General features: G+C 38.0%; 1 long non-coding RNA gene across 1 annotated transcript; it reads right to left on the reverse strand.

The window, feature by feature from the left end:
• Positions 1-16,631: 16,631 nt before the first annotated feature.
• On the reverse strand, positions 16,632-19,124 carry LOC138122138 (uncharacterized). Its single transcript, XR_011156359.1, has 3 exons — positions 18,518-19,124; positions 16,889-17,036; positions 16,632-16,832 (listed from the first exon to the last, which is right to left on the reverse strand). It is a non-coding gene; the product is annotated as an uncharacterized lncRNA (long non-coding RNA).
• Between the last annotated feature and the right edge of the window lie 465 nt (positions 19,125-19,589).

Below are 19,589 nucleotides of genomic sequence, written 5' to 3' on the forward strand. Positions count from 1 at the left end.
GTACAACTATCAAACAGAGCAAGATTAGTGCAATATTCGACGGCATCCCTTCGTTTATAGGTTGGTTAATTGACAATGTTGGAAGTTGAAATAACAATTTATTTAATATTAAATGTTGCAGATGGTGGGAAAAGTGCACATAGAGTAACAAATATGATACTGTATACTTCTGTTCACGGAAAAAGCATACAAGTCTTGAGAGAGATTTTTGCGATTTTTTGGCTGTGTAAATTTACTTGATGTTTCTTTCCATGTTTACTCATATTAAGTTACAAACGAATTTTTATTATACCAGACTTAAAAGAACCCACAATAAACCTTGAAAATAAAGAATAATACCTATAATGTTGATAACAGTAACATTAGAGAGGGCATTAAGTATACTTTTACTGATTGAAATCGAATTATTTCAATTACCTGTCATTGACAATGACAGTGACATCAGGTAATGGTAAATCTGATTTACACAATCAAAATGTAAGTGGATGCTTTTTCAGTGAACAGAAGTGTACTATTGGGAGCATAAAAAGTGGGACATCAAATTTCTGTCAGTTTTGAAAAATTCGATATAGTTCAAGCTTTATTGTCATTTTTGAAGTAGAGATGGGACAAAAATAACGTAACTGTTACTTTGGAACTGTTCCAATACGGTAACAGTGACAGCGAATAACTGTTACCAAAATATGACTGTTATCGGTTATTTGATTCGATAACTTTTAACTTTCAATAACAGTACAACTAGGTACTCTAGTTCCGGAATATTAATAGTTACTGACTGTTATTTCTGTTATTACTACCATTCAGTTTCGCTCAAAACAGGCAAATTTTTATTAATTAAGGCCAAAGTAATTTTAACAGAATCTTTCAATTCTACAAATCTTTCTAACATATAAAATGTTGAATTCCAACGTGTCTGAACGTCTTGAATTAATTTTTTCGGCACTGAAAGACCTGAATTTTGTTGGTAGGCTATTAATTTTTCACATTAGCTGTTGTACTACGTTTGAAGTGCGCTACAATTGTTTTAAGTTTATTGACAAGTTCTTGTACGTCCTCTTAGCTATCCTGGACAATTAAATTTAATGTATGTGCGTAGCAACCAAAATGTTTCCATTGAAGATGACTATTTATTGCTTTTTTAATATTGGAAGCGTTGTCTGTAACTGCAATTAATATCTTGTTTGATAATTTAAATTTTGCGATCATGTTTTTCATATTTTCCGCTAAATTTTCACTTGTATGTGAACCAGTAATTAAGGAAAATCCAATTAAAACACTATTTAGAGAAAAATCTTCCGTGATGTAGTGTGCCGTTACTGCTAAATAGCTATCTACATTCCTTGATGTCCAGCAATCTGTTGTGATGCATGCACTTTTAACACTGTCCATTTTTTCTTGAACTGTATTCAAGTAACGTTCGTACAATGCCGGTATCATGTTTTTGGAAATTGCTTTTCTTCCGGGTAACTGATAAGATGGATTTAGCGCTTTCACAAATTCTACAAATCCCTTGTCTTCAACAATTGAAAATGGTTGATAGTCAGTTATGAAAAGCTTGAGTAATTGATTATCTATTTTCTTTGCTTGACCTTCCGAAACTTTTTTGGGCACATAAAATGATGATATACGATGTACTTGTTTAGACTTTGAAGAATTGCTGCCAGGTTGTACAATAATGTTAGTGTTATTGGTCCCGATACTAGTGCTGGTTTGGGGTTGCACATTATTGCTGTTGCTGGGTTGTGAATCTGAGATAATCTCACTAGTATTTGGAATTGATGTTGAGGGCACTGGACTTGAATTTGCACATCGTTCATCAAGTTTCAAATTTATTGTTGGGTGCCTTTTATCCAAATGTTTTTTTAAATTTGAAATTGACGATCTATAAGACAATTTCTGACCGCACATATCACACTTTGCCATTTTTTCATTTCCACTTAACTCAGTGAAATACGCCCCCCAACGGGCTAGTTTTACGCCTTTTGGCAGAATTCATATTGAGGAAAAAATAAAAATTTGCTTAATTACTTTGGTACGTACACACAACACACTTTCGATCTAGAAGACAGAAAATGACTGAAATTCAGTAAAGATAAATGGCTGAATAAAGAAAACAAAACAAGCTGCATCAATGATGATCAACGAATTCTTATTTTCTGCTGAGAACACGGAACAGGTCTTTTCACTTTTGTAGACACCGACGCACCGCCGATAATTTTTTTGTATAATAAGATTATTTCTTAAATAAATTCGATTTATAAATTACAATTGACTTTCTGCATTGAAATTTAACGTCAAGTTTTTCAATGGTTGATTAACACTAAGTTATAGTTTGTGCCTAAGGATACAATTGTTGCAACAATCACTTCTATAGGAACAAACTCCAAATTCAAGTAATCATTGATGAAAAAAATCAGACTTATTCTACACTTATACAGTGTCGAACAAAATGTTTGTCATCTAGTTAGCTTTGGAATTTTTTACATATAAATTTTCCTGCACCCCACTACCCTTTTTCAAGTAGCCATGTAGTTCTGTCAATAAATGTCATCAATGAAATTGACCATTATTACAATTTATTGTAATTACTACATTTGGAATTTTGATGTAGGTATTTTTTAGCAGAACGGGACATTGTATTTTTACAAAAGTAATGCAGTACTCTTATTCAGTAGTAGGTACTATTACGATCATTAAATTTTGGACGTCATTTTTCTATCACATAAAAAAAATACATAAGTACTTCTAAATCAGGCTTTATTGAAATTGTCGTATGAATGATTTGTCTACAATTTGCCAATATGCCACCCGTTTAAAATGTTAACTTTTTATTTTTTTAATATTTTTTTATTAATTTGTCTAATTTTTAAAACTTCTTGAATGTTTTGTCGGCAAATCTGTCATTCACATTTTCAAAATTGAGACAAATCAAAATTAATACTTAAGGGTCGTTTTAGAATATATGACAGAACGATGACACTAGTGTTTAAAATTAATTGATCGCCACCGTACATAGTACGTAAACTTATACTCGTTAGCGTCGAGTTATCAGTATCAAGTTCAAGAACAACTAAATAAAATACTAGGTCGCATATGTAACTTTTTAATAAACTAGTGTTTGATAACAGTTATTTGGAACTGTTACTAGCACGGAACAATAACAATTGGAACTGTTACCAGGAAAAAAACTCTTTAGCCCATCTCTAACGGCCCTTCAAATAAATTATTATTTAGAGCAACCTATGGAAGTTCAATTGTTTGCAACATTTTTACAGCGTAGAAAATGACACAAGAATCGTCTGGTCTGACATTTAACGAAATAAAATTAGGTTAGAAAATATTTTTAATTTTGGTAGTGCATTCATCTCAGATTATTGAAATTCACATTAATAAATAATAGTACCGCAACCTCTTTTTAAAAATTTAAAAATTCTGGATTTAGGGAACACATTGGTAGTTGAAATTCAAAAAGGTATATTATTATACTCATGTCATATCGTGAGGAAATTCCTTAACATTGACACAGAACATAATACACAACAAAGTCAAAATGCGGAGGTGAGACGCCGGTAATTATGTTGATAAGCACTGCACTATTACTTGATAGTAATATCCGTAATAGTGTATGTACTCCGGCAAAATTGCCGTGCCGCCAGGTGGCGGAGGGATAGTAATAATCCAAACATTATTCCAATCACTAATTATTTGCTAACTAATGGCTTTTCGCCAATATACGGAAGATGATGTTTCAGCTTTCGAAATCTTTGTGAGGCATTGCTGCAAATTTTAGTTAATCTTCGGGAGAAAAATACCCCAAATTCGAATGGAAAGTCGAATTAGATCGCAAAATTTCATAAGCACCAAAGTCAAGTAACTGTTAACATAAAGAGAACAAGTAAATGGGATGTTACACGGTTAGTTCATATTCTCCATTCGGTGTCAGTATTTATATTGAATGAAAACTGAAACTGAACATGGAACTAAACAGACAGTCTGAAAGTACCCACGTTAAGCAAATTGACAAATAGTTAGTCGTATCAATTCATTTGTTTCTTTAAACCATAAATGAGAACATAATATTAACATTGCTGAAAACATTAATAAGAATTGTAAATTAAGTATTGCACATAACCTCACACAATAGGAGAGAAAAATTTTATACATAATTAGAGTAAGTGTTGAAAATGTGCACCCTGTTCTTGTAAACACAACCTAGTCCTTCGTCTAATTGCATTATGTAGTTACATTTTTTAAAACAATAGGATTATTATTAATTTCATAAATTGAAGAATTGAATTGATGAAGAAGAAATCACAAGGAGTGAGATCACATGATCTAGGGGGGCAATTGTTTGGTGTATTACGGCTGATAATTCTGTTGTCGTAAAATTCGGCCAAAAAATCTATTGTAGCCCTTGTGGTATGACCTGTAGCACCATCCTGCTGAAAGTAGCCATAAACTAACTCATCATCATGTAGCTGATTTAAAAATGGAGTCAAAATTTCATTTCTGTATCTTGCAGCATTGATATTTCCTAAAAAACATTGATTATTATTTAATTACTAAAACATTATTACAATTGTTACCTTCAAAAAAGATTGGACCAATAATTCTGCGTTGGCTAATAGCAGCCCAAACCCCTACTTTCTGGGGGTACTGGGGTGTTTCAATGAAAAAATGTGTATTTTCTGAACTCCACATTCTTGTATTTTCTGAACTCCACATTCTTGTATTTTGAGTGTTGACATATCCACTAAGATGGAAGTAGGCTTCATCAGTGTAAAAGGTTCTATCAAGGTGAACATCTAAAGTATTCAGAAACCATTGACAATATTCTAATCTTTGGGGGAGATCAGCTGGATGTAATTCTTGAACAGATGTGAGACGGTAGGGGAATAGGTGAAGATTTTTTTTCACAATTGAATGACAGGTACCAACAGACACACCAAGTTGTTGTGATAAATGTGCCTGGGGCTTCTTCCATTGCTTGTCTCGTCTCTTCAATCACTTCTGGAGTTCTTTTCTTTGGCCTGCTGCTTCCAGGTTTTCGTCCCACAGATCTATCTTCTTGGAAATTCTTTAAGGAAATGTTTAAAGTTTGTCGAAACTGCGTATATTTCACTGCAATGTCTGGGAATTCTTCTCCAAACTCTTCCATACATAACGCAAGGGAATACTGCCAAACTCCATCGATTTTCACACCATTTCGAAAGTAAGACATTACCATGAAGACTTTATGTTGTTCAGTGAAAGCCATTGTTCACAAAAATTTCGGAAAACAGTAAAACACTGACGCAGATTTCGTTTTAGTTCTGACAAGAACTGATTTTTTGTACGCAAGGCGAGGAATAAAACGAATAAAATCACAAACACAACTCAATCTGAAAACGGGAAAGAGAACGAATGTCAAATGTCAAAATTTCAATATGAAATGGGACAAAACTTACTATGCAACCTGTGTAACTCCTAAGAATAATTGGTTGCCTACGAAATTATCTACACTGTTAACAGAATTAAAACGTCGTCAACGCCTACTCTAAATATAAATTTATTTGAAGGCCCGTTATTTTGAAGTGAAACTTTTTATGGGAGGGGTTTGAAATTCTGATCGGCAACCTTTTTGTGTGACGAAAAGTGGTGGGGGTAAACACTGTCTCGTACAACGGTTGCGCCAATATTTCCATCTAACTTAATTTGGAGTCTATGTAAGTTAATCTGTTTGACACGATACAAACATCCCTAAAATTGTGTATACTTCTGTGTTTGTCACACTCACGGCATTTATCGATCATGTCCTCTCTTTTAATTTGGGGCCTTAAAAATGAACAATGAGTTACGCATCTCGATATTTTTTTTTTTTTTTTTTTTTTATTTAAAAGAAAAGTCATCACATCAGCTGCTATGGCCATTAGTGATGTACAAAATTTGTATTACATTCATCATATTTTGCTCAGACAGTTTATTTCCTTCAGGTAGTTTCTGAGTGTGGGCCAGTCGTTGAAGACCTTTGTGTATGTTTCATTTGTATCTAGCTTGTATCTACCCCGTTGTTCGACAAGGGCTGGACAGTCGCGCAACAGGTGTGGTACGGTGGCGGCCTCCCGTTGACAAAAGCTGCAAGTTGGTCGGGTTTTCTTGTCCAGCAACCACGAGTGGGTAAGCGAGGTATGCCCTGATCGGAGTCTTGAGATCACCACCTGCGACTTGCGGTCATTTGGCAGAAGTATTTTTTTCCTGACGATCGGCTGAATTGTATGGAGATGGTTGTCTACTTGGTTCCACGCTGTTTGCCACTTTTCCCATATTTTCGATTTAATGTATCCTGTGAAGTCTGCCATCAAGTTGTAGACAGCTAATGGAGAGTCTACGTCAGCTGCGGCCATCTTGGCTAGTGTGTCTGCTTCATCGTTGCCACGTATTCCAATATGTGACGGCGAGTAGATGAACCGCAACTCCTTCCCTTGCAAATGAATGCGTTGACGGATCTCGGATATTTCCCGCACGAGAGGATTGTTTGAGTAGAGGTGCTGGAGAGCCTGTAGCGCACTGCAAGAGTCCGTACACACCACAAATTCAGACTTCTCGCTTTCGGTTATCATACGAAGCGCTTTTAGTAGGGCAACGAGTTCTGCACAAAATATGCTGCTGTAGAAGGCCAGATGTAGCTGCGCTGTGTGGCTGTGTGAGAAAACCGCTGCCCCTACATCTTTTCCGATCTTTGATCCATCTGTGTATAGAAAGGTTGAAGTGGGATATCTGTTCTGGAGTTGGTGAAACGCGTTGACAAGAAGACTGGGTGGCATATCTGCTTTCTTGTATTTGGCCAGGTCAAGGAAGATGCTCGGTCGAACTATGGTCCATGGGGGGGTGGATGTATGCTCAGTAATGTAGAAGGAAGGCAACGACATTGAGTAAGTTTCTAGGAGACGGCGAATTCTTTCCGATATAGGGGGTATCTGGTTAGACTCCGAGTATAAGGTGGTAGTGTGCGGAGTAAATAACAGCCGATAATTTGAGTGAGTGTCAGCTCTTTCGGATACTCTCGCGGCATAAATAAGAGTTAGTTGTTCAAGTCTTAGGGTTAAAGGTGGCTCTTGACAGAGGACATGCATGCTAGCCGTGGGGGTGGTGCGGAAGGCGCCTAAGGCAATTCGTAAGGCTGCGTTTTGTATCACCTCGAGTTGCCTGAACGTTGTTTTGGCACATGCTCCGAAAGCTATTAGTCCATACTCGATCCTCGATCGAATTAGGCTCCGGTAAATGGAGAGTAGAGTCTTAGTATCTGCGCCCCAGTTTTGACTTGCCAAGCTACGTAGTAGTCCTAGAGCTTTAGTACAGGCTGCATGTAGCGAGGTGATATGAGCCTTCCAGTTCAATCGTGAATCGAAGATTATTCCTAGAAATCGGATAGATGGGACAGCTGCTAAAGGCTGGCTATAGAGTGTCAGCTTGGAGGTTTGGTTTACTCTTCTCTTGCTAAAGAGTATGCATTTCGTCTTTTCACTTGAGAATCTGTACCCTGTTTGATGTGTCCAGGATTCCAATCTGTCAATTCCATGTTGTACCTCCCGCTCTAGTAGATCGATGTGCTTTCCTGTCGTGTATATTATGAGGTCATCCGCATATATCGCGTGGCAAAGTGGATAAGATATATGCTGCCCTATATCATTCAGGGCTGTCAGAAATAGGGATGGACTAAGTACTGATCCCTGCGGGCAGCCGTTCTGTAATTCTCTCTGCTTTGATAGAACACCATTTGCTTGGACACGGAAACCTCTATCGGTAAGAAAGTTCCTGATGAAGTAGAACATGTGACCTTGAATTCCCCATTTGTTTAGCGATTTGAGTATACTATGTCGCCACGTCATATCGAAGGCCTTTTCCAAGTCAAAAAATACACAAAGGACTTTATGGTTCTGTGCAAATGCTTTACGGATTGTGGATTCCAAGTTTACTATATTGTCTAATGTGGAGCGATGTTTTCGGAAGCCATTCTGTGCTTTTGAGAGGAGGTTATTAGATTCTAGGCGCCAAAGAAGCCTCCGATTTACCATTTTTTCGAGTACCTTGCACATATTACACGTAAGAGAAATTGGTCGATATGAGCTTGGCATGCTGTCTGTTTTGTTGGGTTTCTTGAACGGTAACACTATCGCTTGGGTCCATCTTTGAGGAAAGCGATGTGTTGTCCAGATCAGGTTGTAAATTTGCAATAGCCTCTCCTTCCCTTTACTTGACAGGTTTTGTATAAACCTGAGTGGTATGTCATCAGGGCCAGGACTTGTTGTACGGGAAGTTAAAAGGGCATCGTCCAACTCAGTCATGGTAAATAATTTGTCATCCGGATGATCTGACATTAGTTCGATGGTTGGAAGGCGTTCTGTTTCTGATTCAACCTTAATGCTGAGAAAGCGATCATCATAATTTGAGCTGCTTGATGAATTTTGAAATTGTGTGGCTAAGAGCTCCGCAGCCTCCTCATTTGTGCTTGCTACATCTCCGTTTTCATTAGTCACCCTGATTAATGCGTTGCGGGACACTCCTCTAATTTTCCCTACTTTGCTCCAGACGTCCCGGATGGGGGTGGACGATGTGATAGTTGAGACATAAGCTTGCCAGGATTCTTTTTTGCTTTGTTTTAATGTAAAGCGTTTTTTCGCCCGAGCTTTCTTGAAGTTGATTATGTTTTCAATTGTAGGGTTTCTCTTCATTTTGTGGAAGGTTCTTTTGCACTGTGCTACTGTTTCTGCGCACTTTGCGTTCCACCAAGGTACGGTACGAAGTCTTTGCGGGCTGAAATAGCCTACTTTTCTGACGTGTTTGTGGGCGGCTTCCAGTATCACTTTGTTGAAACGATTCAGTATGTTGTCTATATCTTCTTCCTCATTTAGTAGCGGTAGCTGTTTATCGACTTCTTCGGCAAATTTTTGGAAGTCTGCATATTGCATATTCCATCTCGGTTGACGTTGAGAGTCTGGGGCATGACGTAATCCATGGAGGTGTAGCTTGATGGGATAGTGGTCACTGCTGTGCAAATATGGCTCTACCTCCCAAGCAGTTTTAGGCGCCAATGTGGGACTACAGAGAGTAAGGTCTATAGCCGAGAAAGTTCCATTTGCAGCGTTGAGTCTTGTGTTGGCTCCGGAATTGAGAAGAACTAGATTGTAATCTTCCATTAAGCTTTCTAACATCTCTCCACGAGTGTCAGTGCGGTTCGATCCCCAGATCACATTGTGGACGTTAAAATCTCCTAGAAGAACAAATGGTCTGGGTAGTTGTTCGATTAGCATACTAAGTTCTAGTACGGTGATAGTCGCATTGGGTGGTAAGTAAACATTGCACACCGTAAGCTTTTGTGTTGGTAAATACAGCGAGACTGCAATCGCTTCAAGAGTTGTTTCAAGGGATATCTTTGTACAGAGAATGTCGTCTTTGACATAAATCGCCACTCCACCCGAAGCTCTTTCCCTGATAGCTCTGTTTTTGTAGAAAGCTTGGTAAGTTCTTAAGACATGCACCTTCTGATTTGTGAAGTGTGTTTCTTGAAGGCACACAACTAACGGACTAAGGTTTGAAATAAGAAGTTGAAGGTTTACTAGATGTGAAAAGTAGCCGTTGAGGTTCCACTGTAGTATTGTTGAGAGGGCTTGTTGCGGAGTGAAAAGGATAGAGAAGTAGAAGAAGTTAGTTCAAACTAGAGAGGGAACTGTCAGTGCAGCTTTCCTCCGTGTCTGAGACTTCTGTTAGTGGTTGCTTCCTGTGGATGCATTGTTTAGCTATTCTATTTCTGTACTTTGTGCACCTCTGTTTCATACCCTTATCCTTGAAATGGGAGTGCAGTTTTGCCAGTAAGTCGAGGAAGTGGTCGATATCGTCGGTAAATTCTTCTACAAGGGCCAGCGGGTCTTTGCATCCTGATGCATTCCTGAAAAAGTGAACTACTTTACTTGCTTCAATCTTTGTTGGTTCTGTCAGGTTATTCATGAATGTGTGTATTGTCTGAAGCTTGTCGTCATTAGATTTCATTTGTTCTGCGTAAGCGTCTTTTTTTAGTCTCTTTTTCTGCTGCTGAGGTCCCTTAAACACTGTGGTCTCCTCCAGGTCATTTTCTGTACTGTCGTGTGGCATGCTAGCCGAAGAGGATGTCGCCGCCCTTTTCTGTCCTATCATCTTTTCTATTCCTTTGCGAGTGTCTTTGTCTTCGCAGTCCATGTTGTTTTGTACGGTGTCTTCTTGGTTTTCTTTGTTGGTGTCTGGGTTTATTTCTGGTGCATTGTCCTGCTGTGTCGGGGGTGCAGTACATTGCGAGGCGATGTGGCCCTGAACCTTACAAAGATAACAAATTAAGTCATTTGAGAAAAATATCCTATAATTTGTATCCTCAAATTTGATGACTAGGGAAGATGGTAGAGTAATTGTATCGTTGGGCTGCACAAATATCTGCCGCTTGAAGCTTAGGATGTGGGTGAGCTCTTCATCCCGAATTCCTGCTCGAAGATGTGTCATAGGTGAGAGGGTCGTGTAACCGATGCGTTTGATTTCATTTATGAGTACTTCGTTCGGTATCGACGGGCACACATTTGACAGAATAATGCGCTGCGAGGGAGTGATAAGACGCCTGATGTTTACCTCATATTCGTTAATTTGGACTGATTTGTATTGTGCAATTAAGCTGTCTACCAGTTCTACGCTGTCTAGGTATATGCAGATTCGGTTATTCGATATTCGGGATGCGAAAATGATGTGTTTTGCTCCTACGATGTTTGCGATTGGCCTTACATAGTCTACCAGTTTCAGGTCGGCGGTTACTGCTAAGATAATGGCTTGTTCTTTTTTCGGAGATTTGGTGTTGCTCATTGTTGGGGGTTGCTCAGTTTGGGGGTTGTCCATGTTATGGGTTGAATTCATTTTTTGGCGTTATCGGAATCGGCATCGTTGGTTGCCTATAGCGGGCACGTTTTGCATGCACCGCACGACGCACCGTTATCAGTGGCCGGCGAAAATCGCCAGTAAAAAGGGGCCAAATAATTAGCTGTGTTTTGCTTTACCTTGTAATAATGTGATGTCGATTCAAAGCAAACGATGTAGGATGGCTTATGTCTTGACTTGGCCCACTTTATAAGCGGCTGTGGTTTTGAAAGTACAGGTTTTCCGTTGATTTGTTGCGGAACACGTGTCAGCACGTTTTTTGACACTGCACTCAACATTGTCTATCCGCATCTCGATATTGTTTAGTGTTATCGTTAAAATATACAATTTTGTTGTAAATATTCCTAAGTCAGGCGTAGAAAGAACAAGAGCGTGGCGTGAGAGAAAACGTACGAGTGAAGTGCCAGTTCAGAATATGAAAAGAAAACTTGCGAGTGAAGTGACAGTTCAGAATGTGAAAAAAACGGTGTAAATAATAAAGACAAGGAACCAGCAACTAGCACCTCGGCTCAGCCACCTCCTCTTGCATCTATCAGTGATAATTTACAATATTCTGATTTCCCTGTAATACCGGGTGATCAAGAAGGACTGTTTAAGTTGGCAATACAATTAAGAACATTTTTTTTATTCGGATATTTACAACACTGCAACTGGATATGTTTTGTGGGTCTATTTGACAGATATCTGACGTAGCATTAATAACGACAAAATGGTAGGTTATAAAAGTAAAAATTAACGGCAAAAAGAAATCAAAGTTGGAATTTGGAATAATAATCTAAAAATTAACTAAAGGAAATTCTCGAAGTGCTCTAAACATAAATTAACTCTTCTCTTGAACGATTCACCAGCATGTTTAATTTAATTGGAAATGTCAAATTTGACTTGTCACTGATGCGGCTGTCAGTGTGAAGCCGTCAACAACCGGAAGTTACTCCAGTTGTACCATTTGAAAATAAAATTCAGCATTACCAACTTAAACAGTCCTTCTTGATGACCCCGTACAAAAGTTTCACTTCTATCGTGCGTCTTTACGACACACTCTCTTTTTTTTTGACAGTATTCAAGCTGACAGTGTAAAAATTTATTTTGTACTCCTATTTTCCTTTTCCAAATGTCCTCTTCTTTTGATAAAGGTAGATTTTGATTGGGACTTTGCATTAAATAAATATTCACTACGTGCCTACTTACAATCATTCCCTACAACCTACAATACTTAATGACAACGTCAATCAATTAGAATCAGATAAGGGTTATTTCACATTAAAAGTCAAGACAATGACGTTGATGTCCCACTTTTTTTGCCCGCAATAGTACGAGGCTTGACATTCAGCTTGGACATTTACTTTGTATCTTCGACGGGCAACAAAAAATTGTTACGCGACGATGTTATCTTACGATGTTCTGTTGCATGTCTGTACGCACGTATTGTTATTAAATCATACTTTGTTGAGAGAGGTATTTTTCTGTCAGAACTTGACATTCATTAGGCTGACGTTAAAAGCTATGTTTTATGTGCATTATGATAATGTAATAGGGATCGAGATAGCATTATAAGTCGTATTTTGGATTGCATTTTATCTGGTCCGGTTCGTTATCTTACGTGAATAATCCTGTATTATTATTTCTCAGTCACTGGGTAAGCATGTGGGCTGTATGCCCTTCCACTTCTTTCAAGGGCTTGGATATATGAATTAGGACTGTTTCGTGCGTTCCCATTTCGTGGGTTACTGAAAATATTCCCGATTTGGGCGTCGCACAGTGGGCTGAAATCCCGAAAACCTGGTCACAGGTCTCCAAAAAAAATTCCCATTTAGGAACTTTTTACTTATGGAATATACAGGGCAAGTCACATAAGGCTTATTTCTGAATTTATTTTGTACGCAACCAAAAATACTAATTACGCTGACTACTTGATACCATTTATAATCTGATTTAATTTAGTAATCAACGTAGGTATGTAATTTGGCTAAAAATGTCACAATGACGTTTTCCTGTTCTGATTAATGAAATCAAAAATTAAATTCATCAACTGTCATTTTGACATTTTTAGCCAAATTACATACCTACGTGGATTACTAAATAAAATCACATTATAAATGGTATCAAGTGGTCAGCGTAATTAGTATTCTTGGTTGCGTACAAAATAAATTCAGAAATAAACCTTATGTGACTTGCCCTGTATGTAATGCCCCCCCTAGAATCTTTCAGAGCTTTTGACCAGTGCAAATATTTGGGGTTTCTATTATTATATTCCATTTGGAAAGTGAGCGTCGAGCACCCAGCATTTCGTGTCCTAGCCGCGTAAAAAGATTACGTTTTAAAAACAGCGTTCAATTGTTAATTAATAGTGTTTGAACTTCGTGTAAAATGGATTCTTTTCCTAAAGTTAAGTAGAATAATGTTATGTAACAAAAAAAAACCTTTAACCCGAACTGATTTTGTTATTACCGATTCACTGTTCAGTAACTAAACGCGAGCGCGCGTTAGATAATTGTGATAAATGTGATGCTACTCGTAAGTCAAAAGTCTCACGTAATCCCACGGTCAAACTAATTTCTTAATGTTAACTACACGTTTACCTTTTAATATACAAAAATGCAGCTGCCTTTACCAGCCTTTTTGCCTTCTAGCCACAATTTTGCACGCTCGTGTAACAAACGAATATTCAAGTGCGTTTAACAGGCCATGTATATAAATGCTTTTTTCTTCAAACGTCCGTAAATTATGACATTATCCTGCTGCATTGATAATGCAGCCCCTTCATTGTCATGGCATCTAACGAGCTGACGAGCGGCAGATAAAGTTATTATCTCCGCTGAGAGCGGCAGATGAAGTTATTACCTCCGCTGAGGGCGTCCGTGAAGTTATTATCTCCGCTGATGAGCGGCAGTAAAGTAAACTAGCTAAATCATTTGAAATTCCTACCTGGTTTCTTAACATGTCTTAAATAATTTGTTATGAAGGTTTGAAGAAAAAATAGTATATGTTATTCGGAGCAAAAATGGTTTTATGTGCTTTGGCTGCAGCACATAAAACTTCATTTTTGCTCCTCATAACATGATATACTACAGTGTGGAATAAAATGATTTACATCTAGTTACCTTTGCATTACCCTTGTAAAAATACGAAATGCCGCTCTACAAAAAAAAGAAAGCCTAACCTCAAAATATTCCAAAATTCCAAATGTGATTTATTGTGAAGGGATGATATGAATGCAAAGTAGAGATTGAAATTAAAAAGGAGCTAACAAAAGCAAGTCACAGCTAGTGTGGAAAGTGGCCACCAACGTTTGTTAATTCATTTAGTAAATTGTAACAACTGTCAATTCGATTGATAACATTTATTGACAGAACTAATAGTTCGGCACTTAAAAAGAGCGGTAAAGGAAAATTCCAAAGGTAACTAGCTGTAAATCATTATTCCACACTGTATTATCTACTACTAGTAGATAATAATAGAACGATTGAAACCAATATTTTGACATCTTTCGTTCGATGTGTTTTACTGGCTCTTTTTACTGGTTGCATAACGTAATGTTAAAAGTTGAAAATCAAAATAAAAGTTTTGAGGTTAGAATTCAACGATCTCATTCAATTCGTTTTTTATTTATTTTACAACAAACAAGACTTATTTGTGAAAATTATAATTTATAGTGCAATTATTGCGAGTCATATTAATAGCTGCTGGACCCGTGTTGGATATTAACATTCATACTGGAATATATTTGGCTTTGGCCACCCACATCGAACAATAATTTATTTTTCATCAAAAATCAATTGTACAAATTATTTTCACTCATCCTGCAAAACAAAAGCATTAAAAACGTATGGCGCAGCTTGTCAAATAATAACTGAACTGTCAAAAACGTCATTGATTGCCGTAATAATTTTGTTCGCAAAATGTTATCTATGAGAATGATTTTCACTCCTGAACAACAGATATTCATGATTGGACTTTATTTTTCCAATGGTCACACACTTCACACATTTCGAGAAAGTGACAGTGTTCAGCAGAAGTGCTCGACCCAAAGTTCGTACTGAGGAAAATATTGAGACTGTGAATCGTGGAAGACGAACCTCAATTATCTCTCAGAAAACTGTCGCAGCAGACTCAGTTATCAGTGTCAACTTGTGAAAGAATTGTTCGAAAGGATCTTGAAGATTCAGTAACAGCTGAATATTCAAATTACGCCATACGTTTTTAATGCTTTTGTTTTTCAGAACCTACTTGACCAGAAATTTTTTGAAACATACGGTACTTCACTGTACCAGGGAATATAATTTAATTAAATTGGTCAACTGGGACACGTGTGTTTCATTTCGGGTATCGGCCCCGGAGCATCATCGGATCCGGATACTCCCGAAGCATCAGTGCCGGAGGATCCTGGCGCCCTTACTCTCTCGTCATTCGGGTCGGGCTGATTCGTTCCCTTAAGCTTCGGTTTCCTACAAAACGGTACCGTACAATAGCGGCCGTAATTTGACGGTGGAGTAAAGAACGGCCAAATACGGCCGCTTTAACGGTGAATTTTATTGTAAAGTAAGGACGACCACGGTAGCGCACGGTACAGTAAAATACGGCCGCTCTCCAGTGAACATCAATATACAGTGAAAAGTGAAAATTGTGGTGTTTTCCAAGATGGATGATTTAGATCTGGCTATCCTAGTTTGTCTCGAGGACGAAGAATCATCCGAGGAAGAAACTCGAGCACAAGAATGTGATATTTATAAGAAGCGAGAGACGGAGGGTGCCTACGAAATTCTGATTGTCCGTCATCTGGTACCAAATGATACCAAATTCAAAGAATATTTCCGTTTATCACCAGAATTATTCCATTACGTTTAGAACTTTATAAAGGAAGATATTGCTTTAAAACCAAGCAATCGAATAAAAAAGCCGATTTCTCCAGAACAAAAACTCTGTATTTTTCTGAGGTAAGAACTAATAACAAAATTATTATGTTTCTACGAAATTGCAATGTCTAAACTATGTATTTACGTTAAATTAATAGTAATTTAAAAAAAAAAAAAAAATTGTTACACAGTCTAGGACTGGTTTACAAATCTATGAGGGGCATGATGACCAACTCAATAGACCGGGACCAATTGCTTAACGTGACTTCCGAATCACGAGACAGAATATAGCTTTTTTTTTTCATTTTTCAATTTCGCCCTGGGTCGGAATCGAACCCGCGACCCTCGCGTCCCTGAGCCGAAACGGACTCCCTTAGGCTATATTCTGCCTAAAAAAAAAAAGAACCACCTTTACATCAATTAGTTATAAAGAACTAAATAATAAGAATTAAGTATGTTAAGAAATTAATAATACAATTCATTGAAAAAAAAAACAAACATTTAACAAAGAAAATCAGAAAATAATTAGGATCAAATTAGCATTAATTGCTTTCTTCAGTGGACGTGGATGGTCCAGGAGAGCGTAAATAATTATTTTGACTATAAAATGCTAATTCTGCATTACCAATCAAATTCCCAATTTCTAACCTAAGCCTAACCTGCTCTTGGAGAGGTAGTTTTTTTACAAGCTTTGCCATTGACGCGAAATATAAATCTGTCTCGTCTTGGGGTTCTGGCACACGTTGGGATCTACGAGCAATGTCTTGCAGCAACTGGAGTCGAGCCTCGGCTGTGGAACTTAATTTCCGTTTTTTAGCCGAACGTAACGTGGTCATTTGGGGAGTGGTGCTGGCAATGCTGGTAGTGTTGATTATTTCTGACGAACATTCTCGCGGGTAGACGTCCTGGGAGAAACTATCCTCATCTTCATGTCTTGTCGAAGTTTCTTCAACAGGACTTGTTTGCGACATATTTTGGCTGCCGATCTGGCTCATGTCTTCGTGCAAATCTTGACGCGGTCCTTCATCACGTGGAATATTACTTACAGTACTAAAAATAATTACTTTAATGCATGGCTGTATGTTGTAAGTCGTAAACATAGGTACATTCGTTTTCCACTTGGGCAGCTATCTAAAAAGGACAATAATTCTGATCTTTTTTTGGCAGCTACGCCTGCTGACCCAGTACCAGGTTTCCCTCGCTTGCGAATATAGTAGTCCCTAATATAAGCCCAACGTTTACTGCAATCAGTATCTAAAATTACAAAAAATTATTAATTTCAGTAGTCATTTCATAATATGTATTTTTATTGGGTGCAACGGAACTGCGTACAAAACTCATTATTAGATCTTTAATCCAACACTCGAACTGCGCTCAAGAAATTTACTATAGGTACCTGAACTGACCTTTATAAACACCTAAACTGCGCCCAGTATCCAAAGGGATTGAAAAGATGGTCAAGTAACCATTGATAAAAACACGAAAATGTTGTTGGGGCGGCTTGTCCAATTTGGTTTATGATGCTGCTTCCAATAATTCCGCCGACAAGTACGAGTACCTACTTTCGGTACGTAGAATTCTCAAACAATTGGTTAAATCCCATCACTGGACGTCTATTTGTCGCCATCCTGTGGCAAAACCCACAGGAGGCAACGTGGAACGAAGCAACCCTTCTAATGACCTGACTACCTGTTCCTAATCTGTACGCAGTTCGAGTGCCTCCTTTTAATTTTATCCTTCATTTAACTTAAAAGCAACTGTTTTTTCTAGGTTTTTGGCTACCGGCGAATCCTTTAGATCATTGGCATTTCAATTTCGGATATGTCATTCGTGGATTGGAGTTATAGTACGACAGGTGGCAAATAGCATGGTCACAAAAATGCTTAATGTCGTCATACCCCCACCATCAATGGATAATTTCCGGAAAATTTCCCAAAAATATTTATCCAGCTGGAATTTTCCTAATTGTGTAGGAGCGATAGACGGCAAGCATATACGAATAAAATCACCCAAAAACAGTGGTTCCCTGTACTTCAACTACAAGGAATTTTATTCTATTGTCATGCTTGCAATCGTCGATGCAGATTTAAAATTTGCTGCTATTGACGTTGGATCATACGGTCGGGAAGGAGATGCAGGGATATATCTCAGAAGCAATTTTGGAACAAAAATTATGAACAACGAATTTAACATCCCTCCTCCACAAGCACTTCCGCAAACAAATACTGTTCTTCCACATGTCATCCTTGGAGACGAAGCATTTGCTTTACATGAAAATTTGATGAAACCCTTTCCAAGGAGACAATCGATAAATGATCAGTCTAAAGCTGTATACAATTACCGTCTATCTCGAGCAAGGCGTACAACAGAAAACAGCTTCGGCATCTTATGCGCATATATTCGCATTTTTTTTCAACCGATTGCTGTTGCTCCCGAAACAACAGATAAATTAATTACATGTGCTTGCATTTTGCACAATATCTTACGTGAAGCCAAGGTGCTGGCTCCACGTCAAGCTGCTTTGGATGAGCCTATGCCTCTACCAACGCAAAATTTAATTCATCTTGTTGAAAATAATGCACGTGCTCGACACACACCGCTTGACATTCGCGATCAATTTAAACTTTATTTCAACGGACCCGGCGCTATTGAATGGCAAAATCGTTACTGTAGAGAACATTGAAATAGAATGTATAATACTTCTTTGTAATTATAAAATAATAAATAATTCTTACCTGTTTTATGTAAAATTGCACCAACTTCATACCATAATTTCTGCTTCAGTTGCATTTTCCTGTAATCCGCCGATTTTACATTATAAAGAGCTTCATGATTCCTCACAAAATCAATTACAATTTCATCTTGTTCACTGGACCAATTATTTTGTTGAGCCATTTTGAAATGCTAAACCGTATAATTTCTACACTGGAGCACCGCACAAACACTAAAATTTCTACACCGCACCCAGACCGCACCGGACAAAAACGTGCTAGTAATATCCCACCGTTGTAGAGCGGCCGCTTCTGAGAATCCGGTGGAGAATTTCCAGGTAGCGGCAGCCCCTAACGCTCTGGAGGAAACCACTGGCATTTACAAGCACGTGTACTTTTTTTTATGACGTCATTTGCCGTCAAATTACGGCCGCTATTGTACGGTACCGTTTTGTAGGAAACCGAAACTATCCCACCGTACAGAGCGGCCGCTTCTGAGAATACGGTGGAGAATTTCCCGGTAGCGGCAGCCCCTAACGCTCTGGAGGAAACCACTGGCATTTACAAGCACGTGTACGTTTTTTTGTGACGTCATTTGCCGTCAAATTACGGCCGCTATTGTACGGTACCGTTTTGTAGGAAACCGAAGCTTTACCCCGCCCAAGACTGAGCTACCGGCAACAATTGCCAACCGCCGACCCAAATTTGAAAATTATCGTGGCAAAATGCACTAACATTATTTTTAAAAAATCCTTCAACTGAATATAAAAAGGTACAAAATTGTACAAAAAAATTTTTCTTGTCGTTTTGTTTTAATTAATATGTCCTAACAGGGTTATCACAGAATCCTAAAAAACCTGCATACTTTGAGAGGACACCACACATTAAATGTACCACAAAAATTTTCAAATTATTCTTTAGTTTCTGTTTTATACGACTGACCGTCATTTGTACTTTGGAACATTTTTTGGTCCTTAAAAAACAAAATTCCCAAAATTCTATCTCTTGATGACTATAATTTAAAGTAAGTAAAGTAGTAAGTAAACTGTTTATTGTACACTGTTTTACAGGTATACAAATGGTAACGGTTAGGTAA

Source organism: Tenebrio molitor, chromosome 1 (assembly GCF_963966145.1).
Source record: "Tenebrio molitor chromosome 1, icTenMoli1.1, whole genome shotgun sequence".
NCBI classification, from domain to species: Eukaryota; Metazoa; Arthropoda; class Insecta; order Coleoptera; family Tenebrionidae; genus Tenebrio; species Tenebrio molitor.